The sequence below is a fragment of the Mesocricetus auratus genome, unplaced genomic scaffold (genome assembly GCF_017639785.1).
Source record: "Mesocricetus auratus isolate SY011 unplaced genomic scaffold, BCM_Maur_2.0 Super-Scaffold_100033, whole genome shotgun sequence".
NCBI lineage: Eukaryota > Metazoa > Chordata > Mammalia > Rodentia > Cricetidae > Mesocricetus > Mesocricetus auratus.
In genome coordinates this window covers 10628152-10641930 of record NW_024429213.1, presented here as the reverse complement: position 1 = coordinate 10641930, position 13779 = coordinate 10628152, and positions in this window count along the sequence as shown.

The window sequence follows — 13779 nt, the reverse complement described above, 5'->3', positions numbered from 1 at the left end:
AGCCTGGTCTACAAGAGCTAGTTCCAGGACAGCCCCCAAAGCCACAGAGAAATCCTGTCTTAAAAAAAAAACTAAAAAAAAACCCAAAACCCATGGTCATAGTATTTCCCCTTGATTTTGGGTTTTAACTTTCCAAATAGCTAAATTTACTTGATACTGAAATCATTGAAATAGACATCTTTTAACCCCTAGATATTTAGTTAATCTACAAGTATCAATGTTTTGTAATTTCCTTTGTTCCCTGTTACTCAACATTCTGCTCATCTTCAGACATTTTTTTTCTATTTCCATCTTACATCTCATGGTGGACAATACATTCTGATGTCCAGAATCCTCTCAGGACAGCTTCAGTAATGCACTCTCAAACTTGGACCCACAAATCCCAATAATACAACATACTGAACAGATTTTCTACAGGTGAGAGATCATAGGCTCTCTTTAAGGTCTATTTTCCAGTAATCACGTGTCAGTTTAATTGAGACTGATTTTAATTAGTCTTGCTTTTGGTTTACTTAGTGGGTGTGGTGGTTTGAAAGAAAATGTCCTCCAAAGGGAGCAACACTATTAGGAGGGATGGCCTTGTTGGAGTAAGTATGATCTTGTTGGAGGATGTGGGGCTTTGAGGTTTCATATATGCTCAAACTACACCCAGTGTCTCAGACCACCAGAAAGATGTAGATCTCTCAGCTACCTCTCCAGCACCACTTTTCCTGAATGCTGCATGTCCCACCATGATGACAATGGACTACACCTCTAAAACTGTAAGCCAGTCCAATGAAATATTTTCCTTTATAAGAATTGCTATGGTTGCGGGGCGGTGGTGGCGCACGCCTTTAATCCCAGCACTCGGGAGGCAGAGGCAGGCGGATCTCTGTGAGTTTGAGACTGGGCTGGACCGACAGCCTCCAAAACAATACAGAGAAACCCTGTCTCGTAAAAACCAAAAAAAACAAAGACATTGAGGAAGGAGCTATTGCTTACTTGGCTCCTGGGGCCTCTGGCACCTACTTAGGGTAAGGAAGGGTTGAGAGTGGCATTATTTTAGTGAGAGAAGAGGAGATAGGGAGGACAAGGTAAGTGAAATGTGGAGATGGGTGATAGAACTGCTAGAAATGGGGTGCAAAATAGGGGAAAGGCTGATTTTCAAGAGAACAAAACATGAATTAGATTTATCAAGTTCTAATTAGTCTCCTTGTATATTTCATGGTGCAATGCCCCCATCAACATCATCTCAAGAGGTTATTGGTGTTTTTAAATGCTCTTGGTAATTAGATCTTTATTTATCTTGGATATTTCACAATGCTGAAACAGAGGCTGGCTTCAAGGCAACCCAATTTTATTTGAATTATACTTAAAAGAGTCAGGTTCCAAGGCCTGGCAGGTAAAATGTCAGCTTCTCTCCAGGGAAACAAAACTTGTAATTGAGATGAGTATACATTTCCCATTCAGTAGTTTTAGAAGTAACCTTTATATTTTAAAAATTCAGGAGTGAGGGACAAAATTCAAGATTCAAGTCTGTGTTCGTAGCCTCAGTCTTCTACTTAGCAGCACAAAATGGTTGAGCAAACTCCCAACCTCTCCATGCTTCAGCTTCTTCATCTGTAAAATGGACAATATAGTGTCTTTCACAAAAGGCTGTTAGGGGAATAAAAGAGTTAATACATATGAAGGGTCTAGAATATTTATTGACACATGGCAAACATGCTATAAAAGTCAGTTATTAATTTTAGCTACCTGGCAAATAGATGACTCAGAGCATACAAAAGGTTGTGAAAAACAAAAGGTATTAAAAGTCCACACACACACACACACACACACACACACCTACCTATTTGGTGGTCCTCATAACTACATGTATGATCCAAGAGCCCTAGAGAGAGCCTTCTTTATAAAACATGTGATCATAGGTGGTAAGATATGATGGAGTATGACGGAGTGTGTGGTCGGAACCCTGGTGTCTGTGCTTAGTGTAAGCACGTGGAGTCCCAGGGCTCAAAGTAAGACTGAGATGGGGCAGGGATTAAAACAAGCAGTGGATGTGGGGGAGAGGGGGAGGCCAGGGAAACTGGGAGGAGTGGAGAGAAGGGAGGTTTTGGTTGGGATGGATTATATGAGGGAAGGATAACTAAAAAGAAAAACCAGGATTTTAGACCTCAGGCATTATTCAATGATAGAATGTATATGTATATATATATATATTATATGGCTTATACTTAGCAATTACTCCAAGGGATATGTCCAGCACTTATTTATTCATTTATTCCATAGATATTTGTAGAAAATATTATAGTGTCCAGTAAAATAGCAAAACTCCATGTATGTACACACAAAATGTGCAGTTGCTGATGTAAGCACCATCTCACAGCTTGGGAAGCACTTCATGAATGCTAACAGAAACACAAGGAAAGATCTGGAGAGAAAATGAGGTGAGATTTTACCAGACTCATGTTTTACCAGCAAAATTTAGAGTACAGCAGGTCACTCCACCAGTCATTTATGCTCTCTGCTTTTCCAACTAAGCAGTGGGAATGATCACAGTAGCTTCTTAAAGGGATTGTGAGGATTTGTGAGTCAAACATGAACTCTTGCTGGCTCAAGGATCTTCCTTTACTTTCCCTAAAATAACCCTGATTTTAAGACATAGTGATAATGACAGAAAGCAGATCTTCTATGAGCCTCAAATAGGCATTATAGTCACTTCCTAGTTTCTGTTAATGCTCATTTCCTTGGAACGTCTCTGCTTGTTCTGTAGTTGAAGTAGGACCTGTCAGGGGGATGGGAGCTAGAATGAGCACTTAAGGGTAAAGATAGGAAAACAGGAATGAACATTCTGCAAAGTATTGATGTGTTGAAGGACACCTGCTTTAATTATGTATATATGGTAGAAACCTAATGGTTATCTGGCACACAGATATTTTTATTTGTTGTTTTTATCAGTATGCAGTTCCTCCATTTGCTTGTGAAAATATATATGTGAGGCTTTGTATACCTAGAATTCTTGTTTCTCCATGGTTATATCTAGTATAACTCCTAGTTCTGATTCATTGGGAGCAGGCACAATTCTATGATAGGTAAGATGGAGGAAGAAAATCAAAACCCTTATAAAGCCTTGGCTGTGGCATTCTCCTGAAGAGATTGCATGCAGGAAATCACAAGCAATGCTGCCTTTGCAATTTCACACCTATAATGGGCATGTTGTGTAGGAAAGAAGGGCAAAGACAGTTTGCTTTCCAGTGATACTGATGGTGAAAGCAAACTATGGTCTCTCTCTGCTTTCAATCAGCGCTGATTCTGTTGCCACTGTCTTTCTAAAATGAGAATCTTACTTCCATCATTGCCTTGCATGGGAACCTTCGATGGCTCCCTTTTACTTTTGGAATTAAAATGATTTCATATGACTTAGCTTGCCTACCATACCAATATCATCTGCTTTGCCCCTTCTCATACCCTGTGATCACCTACCAAGGACAACTTGGGAATTAATTGATACATTCCTACTTATGGCTCACATGATAGGTCTTGAAATCAAAACCTCTTTGTTTGAATTAATGGTCTTACTAGCCATATACCTGCAGGCTATATATCTAGAAAATGGATGAAATTATACTATCAGTGAGATTGCTGTGAAGGTTGGGCATGGCGATGCACACCTGTAATCTACTCAAGAAGTAGAGACAGAGGAACTCCATCTCAACTTCAGCCTGGCTTATATTGCAAGACCTTGTCTCAAAACCAAAACTAAAATGCTACTGTGGGAGGTGACTGAGTTGCTACAAATAAGGTGTTTGGAATAGAGTTGCTACAAATAAGGTGTTTGGAATAGTATCTATACATAGCAACTGCCAGACAGGTTAAAATGTCATTGATATTATTTACAAGTACAGACATGTCATTCTTTCTGAGGACTCTGAGCCTTTTCATCTGTAGTAGTATCCATACCCTGTAATACTCTCCCTGGTCTATGCCAAAAGGCTAACTCTCTTTCAATGAATCTTTCAAGCATCAAATATTCTCACTCTCTCTGTATACTTCACATTATACCACACATATCACAGCAGATCATCAAAACTTTTCAGAACACAGCTGGATCCTTTATAAGAGTACAATTCCTTCCTTCTTTCCTTCCTTCCTTCCTTCCTTCTTCCCTCCCTCCCTCCCTCCATTCCCTCCCTGCATCCTCCTCCTTCTTCTTTTTTAATTTAATTAAATTAATTTATTTTTTTCTTCCTTTATTATTTAAGTTAGAAACAAACTTGCTTCACATGTCAATCCCAGCCCCCTCTCTCCCTTCCCTTCTCCTCCTACTCTGCCCACCAGACCCCCAGTTCCCCACCCAATCTCCATTTTGATCCCTAGGAAGGGTAAGGCACTCCATGGGGAGGATCTCCAGAGTCTGTCACTTCATCCAGGGCAGGGCCTAGGCCTTCACCTAAGAGTCCAAGCTGAGAGAGCATCCCTCATTGTGGAATGGGAAGCCAAAGTCTATTTGTATGCCAGGGATAAAAACTAGCCAAGGCCCCATAGATTACCTAGGCCTCCTCACTGACACCCACATTCAGGGGGTCTGGAGCAGTCCCATGCTTTCCACTCAGCCATCAATCTGGTGTCTAAGAGCTATTCCTTGTTCAGGTCAACTGTTTCTGTGGGTTAAACCAGCCCTGTCTTAACCCCTTTGCTTATCAGGTCTCCCTTTCTGTCACTGGATTCCAGGAGTTCAGTTCAGTGTTTAGCTGTGGGTGTCTGCCTCTGCTTCCACCAGTCGCTGGAAGGTTCTGTTTTCAAGACTTTCTGGTAGTGGGATTGTATGCTGGCACTCCCATGATTCATGTCTAAAATTCATATATGAATGAGTACATACCATGTTTCTCTTTTTGTGACTGGGATACCTCACTCAGGATGGTTTCTTCTAGTGCCATCCATTTGCCTGCGAATTTCAAGATTCCATCTTTTTTATTCCGCTGAATAGTACTACATTGTGTAAATGTACCACATTTTCTCTATCCACTCTTCAGTTGAGGGGCATCTAGGTTGCTTCCAGGTTCTGGCTATTACAAATAATGTTGCTATGAACATAGTGGAACAGAAGCTTCTCAGTTTCAGGAGGTCTCATTTATTAATTTTCGATCTTAGTGTCTGTGCTACAGGAGTTATGTTCAGCAAGTGGTCTCCAGTACCAATTCATTCAAGGGTACCTCCCACTTTCTCTTCTAAGAGTTTCAATGTGGCTGGATTTATGTTGAGGTCTTTAATCCATTTGAATTTAAGTTTTGTGCATGATGATAGACATGGCTCTAACTGCAGTCTTCTACATGTCAGCCTCCAGTTATGCCAGCACAATTTGTTGAAGATGCATTCTTTCTTCCATTGTATAATTTTAGCTTCTTTGTCAAAGATCAGGTGTTCATACAAGTATGGGCTAATGTTGTGGTATTCAATTCGATTCCATTGGTCTACCTGTCTATTTTTGTGCCAATACCAAGCTGTTTTCAGGACTATAGCTCTGTAATAGAGCTTGAAGTCAGGGATGGTGATGCCTCTGGATGTTCTTGAACAGGGTTGTTTTGGCTATCCTGGCTCTTTTGTTTTTCCATATAAAGTTGAGAATTGTTCCTTCAAGATCTGTGAAGAATAGTGTTGGGATTTTAATGGGTATTGCGTTAAATAGCCATTTTTACTATGTTGATCATACCTATCAAAGAGCATGTGAGATCTTTCCATTTTCTGGTGTCTTCTGTAATTTCTTTCTTTAAAGTCTCAATGTTTTTGTGATACAGGTTTTTCTCTTGTTTGGTTAGTGTTACCCCAAGGTATTTTATGTTGTTTGTGGCTATTGTAAAGGGTGATGTTTCTCTGATTTCTTTCTCAGCCCTTTTATCGTCTGTATATAGTAGGGCTAGTGATTTCCTTGAGTTGATCTTTTATCCTGTCACTTTACTGAAGGTATTTATCAGCTGTAGGAGTTCCCTGGTAGAGTTTTTTGTGTTACTTATGTAAACTATCATGTCATCTGTAAATAGTGAAGGTTTGACCTCTTCCTTTCCAATTTGTATCCCCTCGAACTCCTTTTCTTTTCTTATTGCTCTAGCTAGAATTTCAAGGACAATATTGAAGAGGTATGGAGAGAGTGGACATCTTTGTCTAGTGCCTGATTTTAGAGGAGTCACATTCAGTTTCTGTTCATTCAGTTTGATGTTGGCTGTTGGTTTTCTGTATATAGCTTTTATTATGTTAAGGTAAGTTCCTGTTGTCCTGGATCTTTCCAAGACCTTTATCATGAAGGGGTGTTGGATTTGTTCAAAGGCTTTTTCAGCATCTAGTGAGATGATCATGTGATTTTTGTTTCTCAGCTTGTTTATGTGGTGGATTACTTTGATTGATTTTCATATGTTGAACCATCCCTGCATCCCTCAAATGAAGCCTACTTGATCATGGTGGATGAGTTTTCTGGGATCTGATTTGCCTATATTTTATTGAGGATATATTTTGCATCAATGTTCATGAGAGATATTGGTCTGAAGTTCTCTTTCTTAGTTGTGTCTTTGTGTGGCTTGGGTATCAAGGTTATTGAAGCCTCGTAGAAAGAGTTTGACAAAGACCCTTCTGCTTCTACTGTGTGGAATACTTTGAGAAGAATTGGTATAAGCTGTTCTTTGAATTTCTGGTAGAATTCTGTACTGAGGTCATCTGGACCTTGGCTTTTTTTTGGTTGGGAGACTTTTGATGACTGCTTCTATTTCCTTAGGGGTTATAGGTCTATTTAAATTGCTTATCTGTTCTTGATTTAATTTTGGCAAGTGATATCTGTCCAGAAAATTGTCCATCTCCTTTAATTTTCAAATTGTGTGGAATGCAGCTTTTCAACGTATGACCTGATGATTCTCTGGATTTCCTCAGTGTCCATTGTTATGTCCCCCTTTTCATTTCTGCTTTTGTTAATTTGCATGTTTACACTCTGTTGTTTCGTATGTTTGGATAAAGGTTTCTCTATCTTGTTGATTTTCTCAAAAAAGCCAACTTTTCTTTGCACTGATTCTTTGTATTGTTTTCCTCATTTCTACTTTATTGATTTCATCCCTCAATTTGGTTATTTCCTGGCGTCCACTCCTCCTGGGTCAGTTTGGTTCTTTGTGTTCTAGAGCTTTCAGTTATGCTGTTAATTCTCTAGTGTGACTATTCTCCAGTTTCTTCATGTGGGCACTTAGTGCTATGAACTTCCCCCTTAGTACTGCTTCCAAAGTGTCCCATAGGTTTGGGTATGTTGTGCCTTCATTCTCATTGAATTCTAGGAAGTGTTTAATTTCTTTTTTTATTTCTACTTTGACCCAGGAATGGTGAAATCGTGCATTATTCAATTTTCATGAGTTTGTAGGGTTTCTGCAATTTGTGTTGTTATTGAATTCTAATTTTAACTACTGGTGGTATGATAAGATGCATGGAGTTATTCCAATTTTTGTACCTATTGAGGTTTGATATGTTGACAAGTATGTGGTTGATTTTTGAGAAGATTCCATGTGGCGCTGAGAAGAAGGTATATTATGTTTTATTTGGATGGAATGTTCTATAGATGTTTGTTAATCCCAACTGGGTCCCAACTGGGTCATAACTTCTATTAGTTCCTTAGCTTCTTTATTTTTTTGGTTTTATGAGACAGGGTTTCTCTGTTTTGGAGGCTGTCAGTCCAGCCTGGCCTCGAACTCACAGAATCCGCCTGCCTCTGCCTCCCGAGTGCTGGGATTAAAGGTGTGCGCCACCAACGCCAGGCTCCTTAGCTTCTTTGTTAAGTTTCTGTTTGGTGTCTGGTCTAGTAGTGACAGTGGGGTTTGAAGTCTCCTACTGTAAGCTTGTGGGGCTTTATATGTGATTTGAGTTTTAGTAATGTTTCTTTGATGAACGTGGATGCCTTTGTATTTGGGGCATAGATGTTCAGAACTGAAACTTCATCTTGGTGGATCTTTCCTGTGTGAGTATGACATGACCTCCTTCATCTCTTTTGATTGATTTTATTTTAAAGTCTAGTTTGTTAGATATTAGGATTGCTACCCACCTTGTTTCTTGGGACCATTTGATTGGAAAATCTTTTCCCAACCCTTAACTCTGAGATAATGTCCATCTTTGAGGCTGAGGTGTGTTTTTTGTATGTAGCAGAAGGATGGGTTCTGTCATCGAATCAATTCTGTTAGCCTGTGCCTTTTTATGGGTGAGTTAAGATCATTAATATTGAGGGATATTAATGACCATTTGTTGCTCACTTTTGTTTGTTTTGGAATGGTTGTTATTGGTGGAATTATATGTGGATTTCCACTTCTTTTTCTTTTGGATGTTGGTAAGCTGGGATTATCTATTGCCTATATTTTTCTGGCTGTAGTTAGCTTCCTTGGGTTGGATTTTTCCTTCCAAAACTTTCTGTAGGGCTGGGTTAGTGAATATGAATTGTTTGAATCTGATTTTGTAATGGAATATTGTGTTTTCTCCATCTACAGTGATTGAAAGCTTTGCTGGGTATAGCAGTCTGGGATGGCATCCATGGTCTCTTAGTGTTGGTAGAATATCTATCCAGGACCTTTTGGCTTTCAGAGTTTCCATGGAGAAGTCAGATGTGATTCTGTTAGGTTTGCCTTTGTATGTTACTTGGCCTTTTTCCTTTTCTGCTTTTAATATTCTTTCTTTATTTTGTATGTTCGGGGTATTTACTATTATGTGGCAAGGGGACTTCCTTTTGTGGTCCACTCTATTTGGTGTTCTGTAGGCTTCTAGTATCTTTATTGCTATGCCTTTCTTTAGGTTGGGAAAGTTTTCTTCTATGATTTTGTTGAATATGTTTTCTGTCCCTTTGAGGTGGTTTTCTTAACCTTCTTCTATACCTATTATTCTTAGGTTTGGACTTCTCATGGTGTACAATATTTCCTGGATATTTTGTGTTAGGGATTTGTTGTGCTTAAGATTTTCTTTGGTCAATGAATCTATTTCCCCTATTGTACCTTTAACACCCGAGATTCTCTCTTCCATCTCTTGTATTCTGTTGGTTATGCTTGCATCTGTTGTACCTGACCATTTGTCCAGCTTTTCTATTTGCAACATTCCTTCAGACTGTGTTTTTTATTGTCTCCTTTTCAGTTTTCAACCCTTGCACTGTTTGAATTGTTTCTTGCAATTTTTGCTTCGTCTTTTCCTCTCTTTCTTGCATTTGTTTGATTTTTTGTTTGTTTTTTTCTTCCATTTCTTATATTTCTTTCATTTTTTCTTCCATTTCTTTAATGGTTTTTCTCATATCTTCTTTGATGGCCTCTGTCATTTTCATGAAGTTGTTTTTAAGGTCTTTCTCATTTGCTTCATCTGCATTGGGCTGTTGTGTTCTTTCGGGTGAAGAGTCTCTAGACAGTGTCATATTGGTTTTTCTATTTTTATATTGTCTCCTTCCCATCATTTCTTCCAGTGGGTGCAGAAGGAGTCTCTTCCTCTCCTGGTGGGTATGTGACCACAGTTCCTTTCTGGTGGGTGTGACCAGGTCCAATAATCTGGTGGCTTTCCTCTTGCGTGGATGGGGGCAGTCCTTGAACCAGGGCATTGCAATCCTTGGGTAGGCTGGACACTGTTGGGATGCGATCTGCAGTGTGCAGTCCCCAGGTCTCTGGTGATTCTGCTCAGGGCACTGGAAGGCAGGTTGTAAACAGTCCCACAATTACCTTGCCTGTCCCATGAGTGGAGAGTAGGACTTGGACACTGGCACTCTCTGGGTGGCTGGCTTCTGCCGGTATGGGAACTGCAGTGCACAGTACCCAGGCCTCAGCTAGTTGTGTGTACCTTCTTCTTCTTCTTCTTCTTCTTCTTCTTCTTCTTCTTCTTCTTCTTCTTCTTCTTCTTCTTCTTCTTCCTTCTTGTTTGTTTGTTTGTTTATTAGGGATTATGATCCAACCTGTAATAAAGTACATCCTCAGGCAGATTGTCACTTTGCTGAGGGCAATTTTGTTTCTGTATCTTTAAGTGCTAGATTTTTTGATGTGAAACAGGATCCAAAATTGATTTGTCTACACCAGAAAGCTATACACAAATATACTTTGTGGCCTCAAATTTAGATTGTGGAGTTGCACAGCTAACATTATGATCAATTTTGTTTGGTTTTGTTGTTTTTTATTTTTGAGACAGGGTTTCTTTGTGTAGCCCTGACTGCCCTGGAACTATGTAGATAGACCAGGCTGGCCTCTAATTCATAGAAATCCTCCTGTGTCTGCCTCTGGAGTGCTTGGATTAAAGATGTGCAGCACCACCCAGCATTCGTTGTGACACATTTGCTGTTTTTTGAAGTGATGAAGCTTTTCTAAAATGGGTTCGGATGATACTTGCACAACTCTAGATCCATGAAAAAACATTGAATTGTACACTTTAAATAAATGTATGAAATGGTTGGTGTGAGAGATCTTAGTAAAGTTGCTAAAATAGAGGAGAGAGGGAAGAGACATAAGCAAGAGTAGAAAGAGAGGGGGGAAGGTAGTAGGAGGAGGATGAAGAAGAGGGAGAAGAAGAGGAGAAGGAGAATGGGAAGGAGGAGGAGAAGAAGGGGAAGGAGGAGTTGGAGGAGGAGGAGGAGAAGGAGGAGGAGGAGGAGGAGGAGGAGGAGGAGGAGGAGGAGGAGGAGGAGAAAATCCAAGAACAGCTCTCCTGGAGCAGGCCAGTGCTTAATCCCACCTCATCATTACTGCTTTCTTTTGTGAAAAATTTGCTTCCCTAGTGGCTCCCCTGAACCTCTGATCCTTTTCTGTCTCTCTTCTTTCAAAGTTAGACTTTCCTTTCCTCTGTTAGCTGCAATCATCCCTGCAGCACAGCTTGCTTGGGAAAACTGGAACATGAGAGTCCAGAAACATCATTTCATTGAAACACTTAATTGTGTAAATAAACAAGTGGAAGTTCAGAAGGATCAAGGAACTTTTGCAACTTCACACACTGCATTGGTACCCAAACTGAATTAAACATCCAAACCTTCTTTGCACCTGCTGCACGCACTCCCTTCCCCAGTCTGCCTTTCTCATTGTCCATGTATTTACCAATAAGTATCTCCCAACAACAGCAGGTGCTTCTGCTCATTCTTTCCCAGATACTGATAAGAGCCCTTAATATTGAATTTCAAAATGTTTTGAGCCTGATTTTTTTCTTTTTTTTTTGAGACAGAGTCTCACTATGTAGCTCTGACTGTCATGGAATTCACTATGTACACTAGGCTGGCCTCAGACTCACAGGACTTCCATTGCCTTCCAAGTGCTTGGATTAAAGGCATGCTCCACCATGTCAGGCCAGAATTTTTTTAATGCATATTACTTTACATGGAAGTGGAAACATAGGATTGAAACTGATGTGGATATCTTTGCAGGTTGTGCAAGGTCTTTCGTTTCATCCTTATGTCCTCATTGTAGAATTATAGGTTAATTATACTAGTTCTCGTCTCACTTCTCTCCATGATTCCCCAGTTTGGTAGTTGTAAGTTGAAAAAAAGAAGTTAGAGGCTAAGATTTGAGTATCTTTTCTTGAAGGGATTGCCATGACAAAGGATTCTGATCAACATTAACAGTTCTTCAGCAGCAAATGAACACAAGAATAATTGAAGTAATCTTTTCTGTTCAATGTGGGTTGATACAGGGCATGACTGCTATGATAATATAATAATTAGAGCCCAGAAACCTGTCACTCTTGTTGTTTCCATTCCCTACATCTTCAAGGAAAACAGCATGTACCCACTGCCCAAATATGAAAACTGAGGAGTAGATGTCTAAGTTGCCAAAATCACAGTGAATTATGGATGTCACGAGATGTGGCATTGAGTGTGCCTGTCACCTACAGTAACACTCCCAATAACAGTTTTAGTATGGAAAAGAGCTCTATTTGTGAGTGTGGATCTTTGGCAATTTTATTGCTTCTAAAGCTTCAGTCATTCTAATAAAAATCCTCAATATATCTGGTGTATTCCTTGGTCTTAGGTGATTTTTAATTCAAGGGAATCTCTTTGAGGCGTTGATTGACCTAATTAGGCTATGGAGAGTTTTCAGTTTAAGTGGGAGTGGGAAGAAACTTACCAAATTTGATCCTGAAGGAATGTCTGGGTCCTTGATGTCACTTGAGGCTATTGGGCTGACTGTAATTGCAGGCCTAATGTGAGAGCTCCTAGTAAGAGACAGATGGGAAAAGACCCTTTTCTAGGGAACTGTCACCGATTTTACAGTTCTTCCTGAAAGTGACAAAACTATCATAACCCATATGATTTGAGTACTTATTATACATTTTGTAGCTTAACTCAGGACCTGCTGAGGGGATCCAGATAACTTGGAACTATCTTGAAATAGTATGCTTGATATTATATATATATACATATATATGTGTGTGTGTTTGTGTGTGTGTGTGTGTGTGTAGAGAGAGAGAGAGAGAGAGAGAGAGAGAGAGAGAGAGAGAATCTACGGTTTTCAGCCAACTTTTAGAATCAACAAAGGCTAAATTAAACTCCCCTTCTTGGTGTCATGAAGCCGTCTATGTCCTTCCATGTCTTTGAGATATTCTTCTTGGAAGATATGTGCTTCTTCCTCTTTGGGGAAAAGAAAGCTGGGCCAAAATCAGTAGTGGTGCTCCTAGATAACCTCGTGGAGAGACAACGAGGAATGAAGTTAAATAAATATATAGTCCTGTACCTACTTTGGACACTTCTTTGTGGATAAGTTGTGTAGCTCAGGGTACATATTTGACAGAAAACATGGGCCCAGTTAAAGCCTTGAAATTCTTGGGTACTATTTGTACATTTCTGTTCCTCCATTTCCCCTGGGCTACTTTGACTCCTTCTAGGAATCTTTCTTATCCTGTTTATTAAAGGACTTTGTAAGGCAGGTCAGTTTTAAAGTGTAGTTGAAAAGAACATTACTGGGCAAGACAAGTAGATGTCTTCAGAAGGCTGAATCTCATGTATAACTCTTCTCATTGACACACATTTCATTATGCCTTTTATAGCACACACTGCTAATGGCTGGCTTTTGTCCCTTTGTCACTCACAATTCTGTAACCCAGGGGCATAGTTCCTGAAGACTTTCTCTTGGGCATTGCACACAGGGCAGATTGGACGTATTGGAGAGTTAATACCCCTGGGAGTATCCCTTAGCCAGCATTGGATGTAAATTCACCGTACATGCTCTGGCTTTCCTCCTCTCCAATAAGAACAATCATTCACGCCAGCTCTCAGAGGTCCCTGACACAGCTAAGCCCTATTTTCCCAGTGTAGCAACAAATGAGCCCTGTATTGGCTTCTTCCCCTTCCTGTTCCCCTCCTCCACTTCTCATACAAGACATCAGTGCTTCTCGCAATCATCTCTCCAATAAGCTACCTGAGCCCAAATCCTTATCTCAAGACTGGCTTTTGGGGGAAATGCAGCCCAAGACACATTTTAAAACAAATATTTACGCATATGTTAATGCATACACAATATTTTATAAATGGTAGGAAAAGAAAAATTTTCATATACGACCTCCTCCCTAACATCAATAAAAAGGCAAATTGAGAAATGTGAGATTTAATATTCCACAGTGGGCTGTCAGCAATTTCAAAGCCCAAAGATGTCTGATAAAACATGTAATTTATTCAACCTCATTTCCTATGATCCTCCAATATTTGCTTAACTGTATTAATACTGTGGGACTCATCTGCCTTAGTTGGAAACCCTCTCCTTAAACTCTTCTTTTTTAAAATTAACTAACAAAAAACTTTTAACAAAATCCTCTGCTTCTGAAATGTGTGTCATCTTATATGTCCCT